Source organism: Strix aluco, chromosome 4 (genome assembly GCF_031877795.1).
Source record: "Strix aluco isolate bStrAlu1 chromosome 4, bStrAlu1.hap1, whole genome shotgun sequence".
In the NCBI taxonomy this organism is placed as follows: Eukaryota; Metazoa; Chordata; class Aves; order Strigiformes; family Strigidae; genus Strix; species Strix aluco.
This window is the reverse complement of record NC_133934.1, coordinates 41,222,325-41,236,218: the sequence shown is the minus strand read 5'-3', so window position 1 is coordinate 41,236,218 and position 13,894 is coordinate 41,222,325. Positions and strand designations below refer to the sequence as shown.

The 13,894-nt window shown below is 41.8% G+C and overlaps 1 long non-coding RNA gene across 1 annotated transcript; it reads left to right on the top strand.

The window, feature by feature from the left end:
• The first annotated feature begins 8,318 nt into the window (after window positions 1-8,318).
• On the top strand, window positions 8,319-13,613 carry LOC141922834 (uncharacterized). The gene is made up of 2 exons (XR_012623106.1): window positions 8,319-8,538; window positions 13,222-13,613. It is a non-coding gene; the product is annotated as an uncharacterized LOC141922834 (long non-coding RNA).
• The last annotated feature ends 281 nt before the right edge of the window (window positions 13,614-13,894 follow it).

Below are 13,894 nucleotides of genomic sequence, written 5' to 3'. Positions count from 1 at the left end.
AGAGCATCCTTCGGTATTATGCACCCTCTCAAACTGAAGAACAAGGCACTAATTCTTCAAACAAGCGTGATGTGAATAACTTCACAGTTCCAGTGAAAGGATTTGGTCTTATGTGTCATTCTCTATGTTTGGGGAGTTGTTGGGCACGATTATAAATGCAGGGAGAAAAACTTGTGGGTGTATGTGAGAGACACCAAAAAGCCTTCTCATGAGATTCGTTTTCAGACCTTTATCATATTAGCTCCGAATTAGAAGGCTTCGGATTTTGCCCCAAATAATATTAAAATATAATGGATTTCCCGGGGGACCCCGTTTGATCCTTTGGCTTCTGTGCTGAAAAACATGAATACGAATACACTTGCCAAAACAGTTTAAAAAGAAAACCAAAAAACCCTGTCAAAGCTTTTTTCACCCGTTAGTCCTGCTGCACTCCTCGAGCAGCAAAGGCTATTTGCAGATGAAAAAAAAAAAAAAAAAAAAAGAAGAAGAAGAAGAAAAAAAGTGTTATTTCCTTTCACCGGCTTTTAGTTGCACCTTTCTAGCCTTTTTTGCCTGTTCCCCGCTGGGGTGCCCGCTCTCACGTTGCTGCCGCCGCGTCCCTCTTCACCCTCTCACCCAACGAACCACCCTCTCCCCGTAGCTGGGGGAGCTTTCCGGGCCTCTCATCCTTTCTCCCTTGTTACTGGACTCCTCCTAACACTCCTTTTTTTTTTTTTTTTTTAATTTTTTGCCTTCTTCTTGCGGTGGAGACGCCTGGGCTGGAGCTACAGGCGGAGGTAAATCTCCCGCCGACGGCGCGGGCGCGGAGAGCCCCTGAGCGCCCTGCCGCTCCCCCCGTGCCCCCCGTGCTCTGGCTTTCCTCTCCCTGAAGCACTCTGTACACAAAGGGCTGGCTTCTGCCTTTCAATTAGGTAACCGAAATTTATTTACTTTTGCTCTTTCTCCCGTCCCAACACGTATTTAGTGTTTGCAGCTCCCTGCTAGCTTTGGGATTAGGTTGGTCGTTTTGGGGTGTTTTTTTTGTTTCCTCCTCCCGAAGAAGTTACTTATTTGTATTTCTCCGGACGCAGTTTTAAATGAGATGTCCGTGGCAGGGAGGACTCCGTCCGACCTGACTCCGAAGATCAGCAGGCGGCCCCCCGCCGCCCCGGCCGCAGGGTGCGGGTGGCGCAGCGGGTTTAATGAGCTGTGGGGGCAGCCGAGGGCTCCGGCCGAGCGCCTCACCCCGCCTCGGCAGGGCTGGGGCTCCCCGCGGCTCGGGGGGTGCCCAGGGAGCCGCAGCTGGCTGGACGGCTTCTTCCCAGCACGTCGGAGGGGGCACGCTGAGACCAGCCCCAGTGCCTCCCCTCAGAAAAACCCCCAAACCAAAACCAACAACTAAACCAACCCGAAACAACCTCCCCCCAAAATCAAACATCAAAACCACCAGGGTATTGTTGGGGAAGGAGGATTTCCCGCTGTTGAAGGGGCTGAGGTGGGGTGGGGTGTCCCGGAGCGGCGGGGACAATGCTTGGCACCGGGGGGTCCTCCGGGGCTTTCCCGGAGAGCCTTATATGGCAGCGGGGGGGGGGCGAGGGGGGCCAGCCCCGGGCACGGCTGCGAGGCGCCGAGCCCCAGCCGTGGGGGAGCGTGTGCGTGGGGGAGCTGCTGCGTGTTACACGCGATCGCGTGTCATTCTAGGTGACAGAGGGAGCGGCTACCGGAGGAGACGGGGGATCTCCGAGGGGAGCCCGTCCCGCCAGAAGGGAGAGTAACGGCATCCCCCCCGGCCGCCAAAGGTAATTCTGGTTTGGCCGCTATAGGTTGGGTTGTGGGGTTTTTTTGGTGGTGGTGGTTTGAGGGTTTTGGTTTGGTTTGAGTGTTTGGTTTGGTTTGTTTTGGGGTGTGTTTGTGGTTTGGTTTTTTTTTTTTTAAATTTGTTTTTTTGGTTCTCTCTTTTTCCCTCCTCCCGGCGTTTTCCGAACGGCACGCAGCCGCCGGGGGCGAGGCGGGTTTGGCAGGGCGAGGAGCGCCGCTGTCCTGCCCCCCGGCAGCTCTCTCCTACGCGGGGACACCGGCCCCGCCGGCTCCGCGCCGGCGGGGGAAACCGCGCGGGGCCGTGAAGCGCCTGGCCCGGCAGCCGCCGCCTGCCCTCCGCGGCGGCCCCTCCGCCTCCCGCGCGGCTTCTGCCCCAGCCCCGCGGCCGCTGAGCGCCGGCGGAGCTGCTGCGGGAGGTGGGGCGAGGGGGGGAGCGCTGCCCGGCCCAGCGGTTCCTGTGCTGCCGGCCGCTGTGGGCGATACCAACGGGCCGCGGCCACGCCACGGGGGAAGGCACTCCTCCTCCTCAGCTCCTCGCATTCCTTCCGTGAAGAAATGGAGGAGTCGAGGGAGGTGGGAGTAAAGCCGAGGGTTTGTCTATTTTGCATTAAAACGGGGAAAAAGGAAAACTGCGCGGAGCGGCCACCTGCTCCGCGGCTACCCCGCGCCCTGCCCGGCCCCGAGCGGGGTGTGCGGGAGCTTTTATTGTCCATAAACAGTAAAAGAGGAGCGGCCGGTAATCAGATCGGGGAAGGGGGTGTTAGACAAACCGGCGCTCAGGCACCGCCGAGTACCGGCGGACTCGCAAAAGGCGCTCTCGGTCGAGCCGCAGTAAAGGGTTTTATTGGGAGATGGGAAGCGGCTCGCACCCGCAGGTTTGGCATTAATGGCCACTTCAAGGGGGAGAAATTACGCTGCCTGGCTTGTGGACGAGACCCACCGGGCAAAGGGCACGGCGTGGTAAGAACGAGTATTTACTAAAAGAGTTACTGCCAAATGAATGCCGGGATTTAGGCTTCGATTTGCCGCATAAAGGTTTTAGCAACTATGAAAGCAGGCCAGTAATTTTTATAGAGGAAAGAAAAATATTTAAAGTCAGTAACTTCTCTAGTAGCTGAAAATTAACGTCTGACAACAAACGGGGTTTTCCCTCCTCGCTGAATCAAAGGAACTTCTATACTTAAACTTCACCCTGAAAGATCTATTTTTAAAAATAACAACACCCCACAGGGCAATTTTTCAGCTTTAGAAGAACCTTTTAATGCAAACCAAAGCGAAGTGTTGCCTGTGGGCAGGCGTGCGCACTCAGAGCCGTTGAGAGCAGAGCATCCACGTTATTTTTGTTAGGATTTTCGCGTATGCAGGGAGCACAGAAATGTTATTCTCCCCTGCAGATCCTGAAGTTCTTTCTACAAGATTTTCTTTTTGATCTGCTTGTTGTCAAACGAAGTAATTAGTAAAAGGAATAACCTGCTCTGGCGCTGTGCTTTCAGGTAGCAGAAACATTACAGCTGTAAACTTCGTATTTTCGGAATGTCTGCGGCTCAGTCCTCCTCCCTCCGCGCCGGACTTTTCAGGGTTTTAAAATTTCAATCCAGTTCGGTGCTATTCAGTTGCGAAGGGGTGGGTTATATCGCCGTCTCTACCCGTTTAAAATTTATAGACTGGTTCCAGTGACTTTGCGTCTCTGGGCAGAGGAGGAGAGGAGGTTTCGTCGCAAGGCAGCGCTGCCGACAGCCTCCTGCCTCCTGTCCTGCCTTCCCACCGCCTCCCGGCCCGCTCCAGTCGCTGCACTGGGGGTCACCGCTAGGGAAAGCAGAGGGGGGGTCAATTAGCACAGCTCCCACCGTCTCTGGGAAGGCTCCTTTTGTCGTTGAACATCCACTATGCGAATTTCCCTTATATATTAATACTCCCTTTCATGGTAATGTTACTTAAAAAAAAAAAAAAAAAAAAAGCGAAGGCACTTGTGACTAATTAGTCTTTGAATTTTTACCTTTTCTGGGACATGGTTCTAAACTCTTAATTTTATGTGTGCAAACGAAAGCAGTAAAGACTGAGGTACAGATTCATAAAAGTACATAAATGAACACGTGGCTACAGTGTGAGTGTAGGTATATATATGTAAGCAGTTTTGCCACTTGTTCAGACCATTTTCCTTAAAAAAGAAAAGAGGTTAAAGAAAACATTATCCCTTCATCAGATTAAAACCCGCCTGTTATTTTTACATGTTTAAATCCTTTCGTCAGGATTATGGCTTTATTCCAAACGATGAAATATAGGGATATTGTTTGTCGCAGGAAAAAACCCCAAACAAACAAACCCCAAAACACTTTCTCCACCTTCCCACTTCCAAAACAACAACAAAAAAACAGAGCATCCGAGCATTCTTGGTATTTATTTTGCTTTCATTATTCAACGCTGAGACTTAACAAACGATTACGGGTTGAAAAACACATTTGAAAACAGTAGGGTCACGTTACGACAAAGGCCTGGCCAGCATTAATCTAGTGTTTGGAAAACAGTTGACAGTTGAGAGGGTTCCCCCCCCCCCCCTTCCTTTTTTTTCCTTTCCTTTAAAAATAAACCCCTTCAAAAAGAAATCACAAACCCTATCTCGGTTACTCTAGGCAGAGTCCCTATCCACTTGCAACCAGCACAAAGGGGTAAATTGAAAGATCATTTAATTATTTTCATTCTAATCGCTTTAATCCCCCTTATACTAGGAGCAAATGATGGTAATGGGATCCACATGGAAAAGACCCCCGGGAGGGGGGGGGGTAGGGCAGGGGGATCCTCCCGGCCCTGCGCCCTGGCAGGTGGAGCCCGGCAGGGCGGAGCTCGGCTCGGCTTTAAAATAAATAAAGCACTGGAGTAAGGCTCCCCAATCTGTGGGCAGCTTGTTTTTTTTATTTTATTACTTTATTTTTGCTCCAAGTGACGCGGCTGTAAAGTGACCTGGTTGTCACCCTGTGGTGACAGGGGACCCTTCTGAAACAGGGGAGGAAAAACCCAAGACCCTGTTCTACCCCCCCACCATTCCTCGCCTCCTCGGAGCCTGAGCAAGGACAAGCTGATTAATTTTCTTGTGTCGCCCTCGCAATCCCTGAAGGCTGCTTTGCTTTGTCACGATCCGCGGGCAGCGACTGCGCAAATCCATCCGGCTGCAGGGGCTCTGCTGGGAGCCCGGGGAGTTGGAGGAGGAGGAGGAGGAGGAAGGGCGGTATTAGTTATAATCACTGCCGTAATAATACTCCCATCTGAGGCTGCAGGAATAGAGGCAAGAGCGAGATCATTGGGCACTTGGTTTTCTTTGGGTGTTTGCAAATCTGTACAAACACGGGATCTGCCAGCTTTTATAAACATCTTCTCAGGACATAGTCAATCAATTAGACTGGCAAGCAAGCAGATCAGGAGCCTAGGATATATACAAGGCATAAATAGATACATATAAACCCTGTCAACTTTGCAGTATCTACACTTTTAAAATCTTTTTTCCATAAGTCTTTCTAAGAGAAACTGTGTCTAGAAGGATCCCAGCAAGTCAGGAAATCAGAGTGAAAAAGTAGGAGGTATTGTTAAGAAGTTATGTTACTTTGTATGTTTTAATACCAGCAAGGGTAATGTTAGAAAAGAGAAAGAAAAAAAACGCCTAAGCAAGTTGAAGACTTAAAAAAAACCCAACCAATTTATACTTACAGTCAGGGACACATTTTCAAGAATATGTGGCTGAAAAACAAGAAACCTGGTCATTTTAAAATACGATGAAGTAGATATATCTGGAAAAGACATGAGTTTACCAGATTTTCTAGTCAGCAATGTATTCTTTATGCTGCAGTCATTTCTAGTCTTACTTTAATTTGAAACATATTTGTATCCAGGGATAGGTCCTTGCAAATGCACTGTATTTTTTTTTTTTTTTTATGGTCTTGTTATCAAAAGAGCTCTGCACAGCATGGAGTCTGTGCCCTCGCTTTCTGAGACTGAGCCTTTTGCTTGCAGAAGGACACGTGTGAACTAGGGATCCATAGCACAAAGAGCACAACAGGTCTGAGGCATCCCAGTAATGCAGAGAGAATAGTTACATATCAAGGTAGGAGTAAAGCAAGTTTCAGGACTTAAAAGAGAAGGGCAGATTCTGAGCTGGTGTAAATTAGGAGTTTCACTGAAACAGAGAAGTGGTGGGTGCCGCAGAAAAGGTGGGTTGTTGCTCCCTGTGTTGCCATGATGTGGCCTGTTCTTCTGGATCATGGCAACATAAGAGGAAAGCCCTGGGCTGCTTTGACCTGGTGGGGGAATGATGCCAAGAGAGCATAAGCTATGTTTTGCAGAGTGTATCAAGGGGAGATTTTCCCAACTGGTGAAACCTGCCAAACAAGCTTGTAAAATTGGGGACAGGAGTGTTGGTTTTCCTCAGGAAAGACCTTGTGACTGCGTTGCCTCTATGGAGCCATTGTCAAGAATATTTTTCTACTGCATTTGTTGTGCAAGTTTTCCTGTGAAGAAGAAACTTGATATTAAACTCACTTTCAACTCACATAGTTGTCATCTGTTAAAAGAAAACATATAAGGAGCCTGAGCCAAATACTGCTCATGTCAGGAGAGTGGTTTTTGGTGCTGCCCTTCCAAACTGGCTGGGTCTTACAGACATAAATAGCATGGAAATTCATTTTCATTGGCTTCTCAGAAACTTAAAAGCACATGTTTAAAGATGTGTATCGTCAGCAGAATAGGGATCAGGTTATTCACCTGCTTACATCTAAGAGCTCTCCATGTAAGGACTAGTGTTTAAAATGGATTAGATCACTCTCTTGCTTAAAGGCCATTTTCATTTTTATATGATAATTTATGCTTGTCACCATGTAAGTGGGAGCTTCATCAGTCAGAGCTTTATTCTTGTGAACCTGATGTTTTCCATAGCAATGTATTATGGAGCCCTTTCACGGAAACTTGTCTTGATCTGTAGAAGATAAAACTGACATGATGAGGGACATTTCCAGTTAAAATAGTACATGAAATAAATAACAATAATTAAAATACGAGCTGAAGATTTTATAAATATTTAATATCTTCAATGTAAGTGATATTTTTGTAAGCATGGTAACACCAATTCCACATTCTAACCTTCTGGGATGCTAACTGGAAGGTGACTCTCTTCTGCTCTCAGGTATCAGCGGTTTAGTTTGGGCTTACCTGAAGTTCACAGTCTTTATTCACAAAAATTCCTGGCAACCCCAGGAACGGTATTTTAATGTTACAGAAAAACTGTGAAAGCTCATACATTTCTTTTACCCTCAAAGATTCACAGTCTTTTTTTTTTTTCTTCCTTTTCCAAGATAAATGATTGTTAAGAATTATATAAACAAGCTTTTCTGAAAATGAAGAAAGTGAAAAAGGAGGAAAAGGGGAGAGAAGTATACAATACACATACCTGACAGTATAAAAACCCCAACCAACCAACCTGGCTTTTTTCAGCCTTTGAGCATACCTTCTAAACTTTATGATATGGCAAGTGACAGATCTTTTTCTGGAAGATCTTACTGCTAAAGTCAATGCTACTGACTCACCAAAGACTGTTTGTGACAAGTGCCAGCCAGAGCAGACAGATTTCTATTCACCAGCCTATGAACACACAATCCTTTGCTAGATTATGTGGTACACCTGTACCCTGAGAATTGGCTACAAAGGGGGTGAAACCAAAAGGTCACTTTAGTCACTGCTTGAGAAAATTAGATTTGAGTTTAATAAAACTGAGACACCTTTATTTTTAGACCAATATTCTGCTATGCCTGTACAGGTGGAACTCTGCTATTTATTTTACAGATCTCCTATGCATCATGGGCACTGAATTTTACTATGTCTCTTTTCTCTGAGGTTAAATGTTTTTTGATTAAAGCATTACTTGTATTAAGTAGCAGTAGTACTTGCACTACTTGTAAGCATAAAGTCTCCAGAGAGTCAACCTGTTTTTGTTTCTCTATTGAGAATAGATTATCCAAAAAAGGTTTGAGAATACTGCTATGTTGCAATTGGTAACACAGTGATATTTACCAGCTTTAACAGTATGCTAAGACCGTGGGTCTGTCAGATGGTAAGGCATTAAAGACACTTCTAAGCTTTTGCTTCTTTCAAGCTGTAATGACATCTTGATTCTACTCCTGTGAGTTACTGACTTGCTTTTGACAGTGGTGGGGCCAGAATTTTACTAGGGTGTATCTTGTTAGATGTGTTGTAAGGATAATGCAGATAAGCCTCTCCAAATGTTTTCTCATATTCTATGTAAAATTCTGCTTAGTTCAAGTATGGAGTGAACAACTTCCAAAATAGACTAAAGATCGTTAATCAGCATTTGTGGGATTAATTTGAGTACTATTTTGGAATAATTATGAAATTAAAGTTATTGACATAAAGCTGTATGATTGGCAATGTGGGCTTCCTTTTCTGTTTCTTTTGTATAATAGAACAACTGTCTGTACTTAAAAAATATTGACACTCACTGAGAGTACATCTTAACCGATCATTTCTTTCTGTTATTTAAGCAGTGTTAAAAAATTACAGAGAACACTTTGTATTTTAAAAATAACAAGATTACACACAGTTCATTTACTAATTTGGGGGGAAGAGAAAAGCAGGCTGCAAAGGAAGACTCTCCTCAGTCTTGCTGCAGACAACTGTGAAGAGGAGACCTGTTGGACAGGGCAGGAAGGCTGTTATGTCACCGCAGCAAAGAGGGAGGATGAGGTATGAATATGGCTGGGACCAGGTATCCTCTTACAGAAACCACTAATCTCACCTCTTCAAAACTTCTGCCTCATTCTGCATTAAAACTAACAAAATTTTAGTTTTGATGAAACCTTTTGTGAAAGGTCTTATCAAAGAAAATTTTTCTTTTTGTCTTTCCTCCCGTTTTACTCATTTGTATCTTTAGACCCATATCATAAACCTTGATTTATGTTTAACAATTTAACTTAGTATTACTAAATATTACTAATTTAAAAGAATTCTCAATACATTTCAGAGTCCTTATGATTTTAAATAAAACCTACTTTATGTAGGAAGTCAGCACAATATCTATGTACCATTTAAATCTTCAAATTAGGCCTTTAAGTGCTGTGATTTTCAGTATATGCTGTGCAGCACAATGTCCATTGTGAACACTTAATACCAAGAAAAGGAAATAATGTATTAATACATTTATTTTTAAAAAGGTGAAAAAATTTATTTTAAAAAGCTGATTGTTAATTATGTGACTCCTGTATTTTATTACATATCTAAACATAGGGAAATACATACATATATACATAGGGAAAAAAGATTAAAGCTTTATCATATTTTTACTGTGATAGATGAATGTTGTGTATCTACTGTAAATTCTGTTACTATGTCAGGGAAAAAAAAACCACCCAACAAAACTAGTTTTTGCTACTACAAATCAGAAGCGGTACTGTCAGACTTTAGACAGCATGGAACAGTAACAAATACATTTATTGATATAAATTCCTAAGTGGAATATAGAAATAAGAAGTCACATTTAATGTGAAAAACCACAGGAATCTTGATTGTCACTAAGCAGCACACCAAGGGATGCACTTCTCTAGCACTTCTAAAACAGTTCTGTGATTTCCTTGCTTGTTTTGCCATGCAGATGATTAATGCTGCAGATGGCAGGTAAACTTAAGAAGTTCTCCAGTTATAAAAATATATTTCAATTCAGTTGCATTACATGTAATTATGACAATTAGTCTGAATTCTGGATATGAATACAGGGAAAGAGCAGTTGTGAAAATACTTTTTTAAACACATAAAAAAAGCTAAGAAAAAAAGCTAAGTCATGCAAATAATACCTGTGGCATCATAGCCCATAAGGCTGGTGTAGCAGAGCAGTACTAAGTCTCTTTCACCATCTACATCCCTGTGGAGCCTCACAGGATTTTTGGCCGAGTCAGTGGGTGGAACTGATGTATAAAGGGGTCCACAGGAGTGAATGAAAGGTCAGTTTGTTGATACCGGGTTATGTGACTGCAGAAAGACTTGTGCAGCACAGGCAGACATATGTTTTCTTGGAAGGGGAAGGCTGCTTTTGAAATGAAATTCTTCTTTTCAGTTTTTGTGTATTTCACGTGTAAGGAGAACACAGTGTGCAAGCTGTAGTCCAACAGAATAAAGTTCCATAAGGAAAGTGAAAAGACAAATTGTTAATAAGTTTCATTATCTACCTTACATTTCAAAAGAACTGCTCATTTTCTTATGTCATGGTTACGTATGAAAAGTATTGCCAACTTGTTAGGTTTTGGCTGTTAGCATATGTGTGCATACAGATGCGTCTGCCTTGAGTCCAACAGAGCATTCCTTGCCACTCGACAGCCTATTTGCGTGTGTAGGGCTCAGAGGGTGAGATCCTCCTAATGGAACACAGCCAAAAATGAGACAGGTTGCATAGATGGTCTTTCTCCAGAAAAATTTACCTGAACAAGCCTTGATTTTTTCCTTTTAAAGAATTTCTCATCTGCATGGATTATAGGTTTTTCCATAGGTTAATAATAAAGGCTATGCCTGCTCTGAAAACTTAAGTTTATACTGGTATCCGCTGTCAAAACCAGACTGTTGAAATAACGAATGAGGTTCACTTCCTCAGAATGTGTAAATGTCCCAACTTAAGAGTTAAACTTTCAACAGCTGAAAGACAATACCATTGACATGTACCTGGCACTAGTTACTCAGGTTTATTTTTTCCTGGAAAACTGTTTTGGGCGACAGAGTGGCGTCCCGGTTTCCCAGGTTGTTGTGCTGACAAACTGCAGTGGTGCTAAAGGCAGGGAGTCTGACAAAATCTCATTAATCATTTTAAATTAAATCCAACATTCCTCTCCAACACTGCCAAGAAGAAAGCTAACTTTTACAAATGAATACTCTTTCTGAAAAGAACTGGTATCCTGACCATGCTGCTTTCACATAAATATGCTTGATTTCTGTCATGTACACATACTCAAAATTAGTACTTTTAAGCTTAAAAAATAATACGTTTGTTGGATTGCTAGAAATCTGAGAAGTGCTTTTTGCTCATTTCTGTATTAGGTGCTATGAGTGAGCCATGTAGCTGAAAATTAGAGCTTCTTCATTCTTTCAATGAATTTGCTTTTTAAAATTATAAAGCAAATACAGAGAGTTCCTTTATAATGCAAGAAAATTTCACATAGGGAATGGAAGTATTCTGTGTAAGTATTTCCTAAGCCATCTCTTCTCTAAGCTTGTTTATATGAGTAAGAAAGGAAAACTGCAAATTTACTAACTTCATTGTCAGCAAAAGCACTGAAGTGATGAAGGAGCAACGTGATCTCTTTTGAAGCTTTTTACATACACATTCATTTCTGTAACTAATCCTAGCTATCTGGTTATGATTTAATTACACGCATCTTCTGATAAGTCTTAACTTTTAACATCTGATAAATAATATTAGAAGATCACATAAACTTTTATCTTGCTAAAATCACCATTATATGCAGATTATAAAAATTTATATATTATTTCTCTTTAAGGCTAAATGAAACCATAACGTGCCTATGGGAGACACAGGAAATCCTTTAAATCTGTCCTTTGTCTGTTTTAATAGTGCTTTTGAGATTAGAATGGTGGATTTTATAATGGCAGAGAACAAGTCATCAGCCTTAATGCTTATTAGTTTTGATACTTACAGGAAATATGTGAAAAGAAAAAAAAATCCCAATCCCAATATAAAGCAAGTAAATCTGACTTTTCTGAATGCTTAATATTGTTATGCTGACATTTTAACATGATCAAATAGGAATACCTCAATTTTGCTTAAGTACTTAAAATAATGTAAAACTTGTTTTCTAAAAACAGAACTATAAAATTGTTGGATTGCACAATAACAACATTACACAGAGAACAAAACTATTACCACTTCAAAAAAGAGTAATTCCTGTTGATAAATTTGTGTATGTAAGGAACATTAATAAACTGCAGCATACCGAAGAGGAAACAGCAACATTTATTTGCCCAGCTAGACAGTTTATTTTCCTAAATCTGTATTTTGAAACTGTTTATAATTTTTCTTTTTCCAGTGTGGGGGGTGGGAGGAAAAGGTTAAAGAGAACAAATTGAATTTTTTTTTTTCCCGAATGCTAATTTTTTGCCCACTTCAAAATTGACAAACATGTCTCTAACTTACAATTGTTTGGGCTTTTGTATGTTGAAGCAGCTTTGATTTATTTTGAAAAGCCAAAGCTGTATAAATCTGTTGTTTAGAGTATGAATGGAAAGTATTCAAGACAAAAATAGTTTTGAGAAAATATGTAGAGTATCAGACACCGTCTATAACTAAAGCACGTGACTATGTAATATATGCCATATTCCTTGAATAAATGCAATGAGAGCCTCAGAATTTAATACAGGCAAAAATGAGCTGTATTATGTGACACTTTATATGGACACAGGTACACTCATTTCCCCTACATGAACAAAGAACAGTTGTCCTTCTGTCACACCTGTGTATGCTAAAGTTAGCAAAATTTCAGAAATGGCCATTCAGAACACAACTTCAGTGTCTTTTAGGACCAGAATAACTAGCGTTTGCAGGGGGATGGGCTGTAGGCTCATTTCTTCCTTCAGTGCTGCATACAGTTAGCATGAAGGCTAAAATTCAGAGGACATGCAGTGGTGGAAACACAGTAACTCGGGAATCACTTTGCAGTTATGAGTATGATCATGCTCATGCAATTAGGCTTGGGATCCTCTATCTAAGTTGCTTGATCAAGTAGCTGTTTCCACATCATTTAGTGACACCTGGATCAATGAAGTATCACTATTTTCTTTTAAAATGCACACGGACACACCAGCAGTGCATTGAAGACACTGCCCAAAACTTAAGTTTTGGATGGATTTTGGAGGATGACTAAGAGAATTCATACTTTATCTTTCTCACTTTCCAAGAGTATTGTTACAACTGCTTAAGATTCTTTTTAAGACAGAAAATTGCCTAACTTCATGCAGAGTCTAGATTTTTAAAATGCAAATAATTACTTCTCTGCCACTCTGGAGGAAAGACTCAAACTTCAAAAGAAAAAGGCATAGAAGAAATGTCTATTGTCAGGTTTTGTTTCTTGGTTACCTCTAAGGGAATTCACACTTGGCATGCTGTGTTTGCTGTTTTCTGTTCCACTCTGAGTTAGTAACATATAATGTACTGTGTGAGTTGGGTGCTAACCATCTAACACTGTTCAAAATCCTGTTCTGAAGATCAGATGCTGTTATCTGTATGTGATTAGGGTTTTTTTTCTTTTCCCCTGGACTTGTGTCTTATGGAAACTTTAACCACACCATCTTGTCTGTAATTTATATTCTTGGCTGTTACACTGGCCTTGAAACTTTCTAAACCTTGTTAATAGATGTACTCATCTATTCCAGAAAAATACATGTTCTGTCTGCTCGGAGGCTTTGTTCTGTAGCTGTTTGAAGATGGGAACTGCGGACAACTGGAAGTTAAGAGAAATGAAGATTAACAATTCATACTCTTGTATCAGTGCAAAATCAAAACCATTATCACTAATATCAACATGAATACTAGTCAGAAGAGAATTTGGCCTTGCTCTGCATTTGTGGTTTGAGAAGAAAACATTTCCCAATAAAATTAGTTGTAATTTCAAAATTCACGGAATTCTTCTAAGTGTGTAACTTCTGAGAAGTGTTTTCTAGAAAGCCATATTCTGCAGTCTTCATATAAGATCACTTTGAGGAGTGCAGAGATACTTACCCTTTATTGCTGGTTTTACAGATTATATTAAAAGTTTTCCAACTTGCTGTTGTTTTTTTTTTTTTTTTTTTTTTTTTAACAGGACCAGATACCCAAGCCTTCAAAGCTCCCCAGTGTACCATATACTCTTTATTTGTGTTTGAGATCAATTGACCACTGCAGAATGCATCCTTGGGCTTTCTGAAATACATGAAATGACACAGCGTGAAGTAATGAGAAGTTATCCTAAGAGAGGGGAGTAATATTATAAAACTTGTCTGGAAGATAGCTGCAGTATTGCTGGCTCCTGGCTTTGGCTGTGTATGCTACACAAACACAAATTGCATT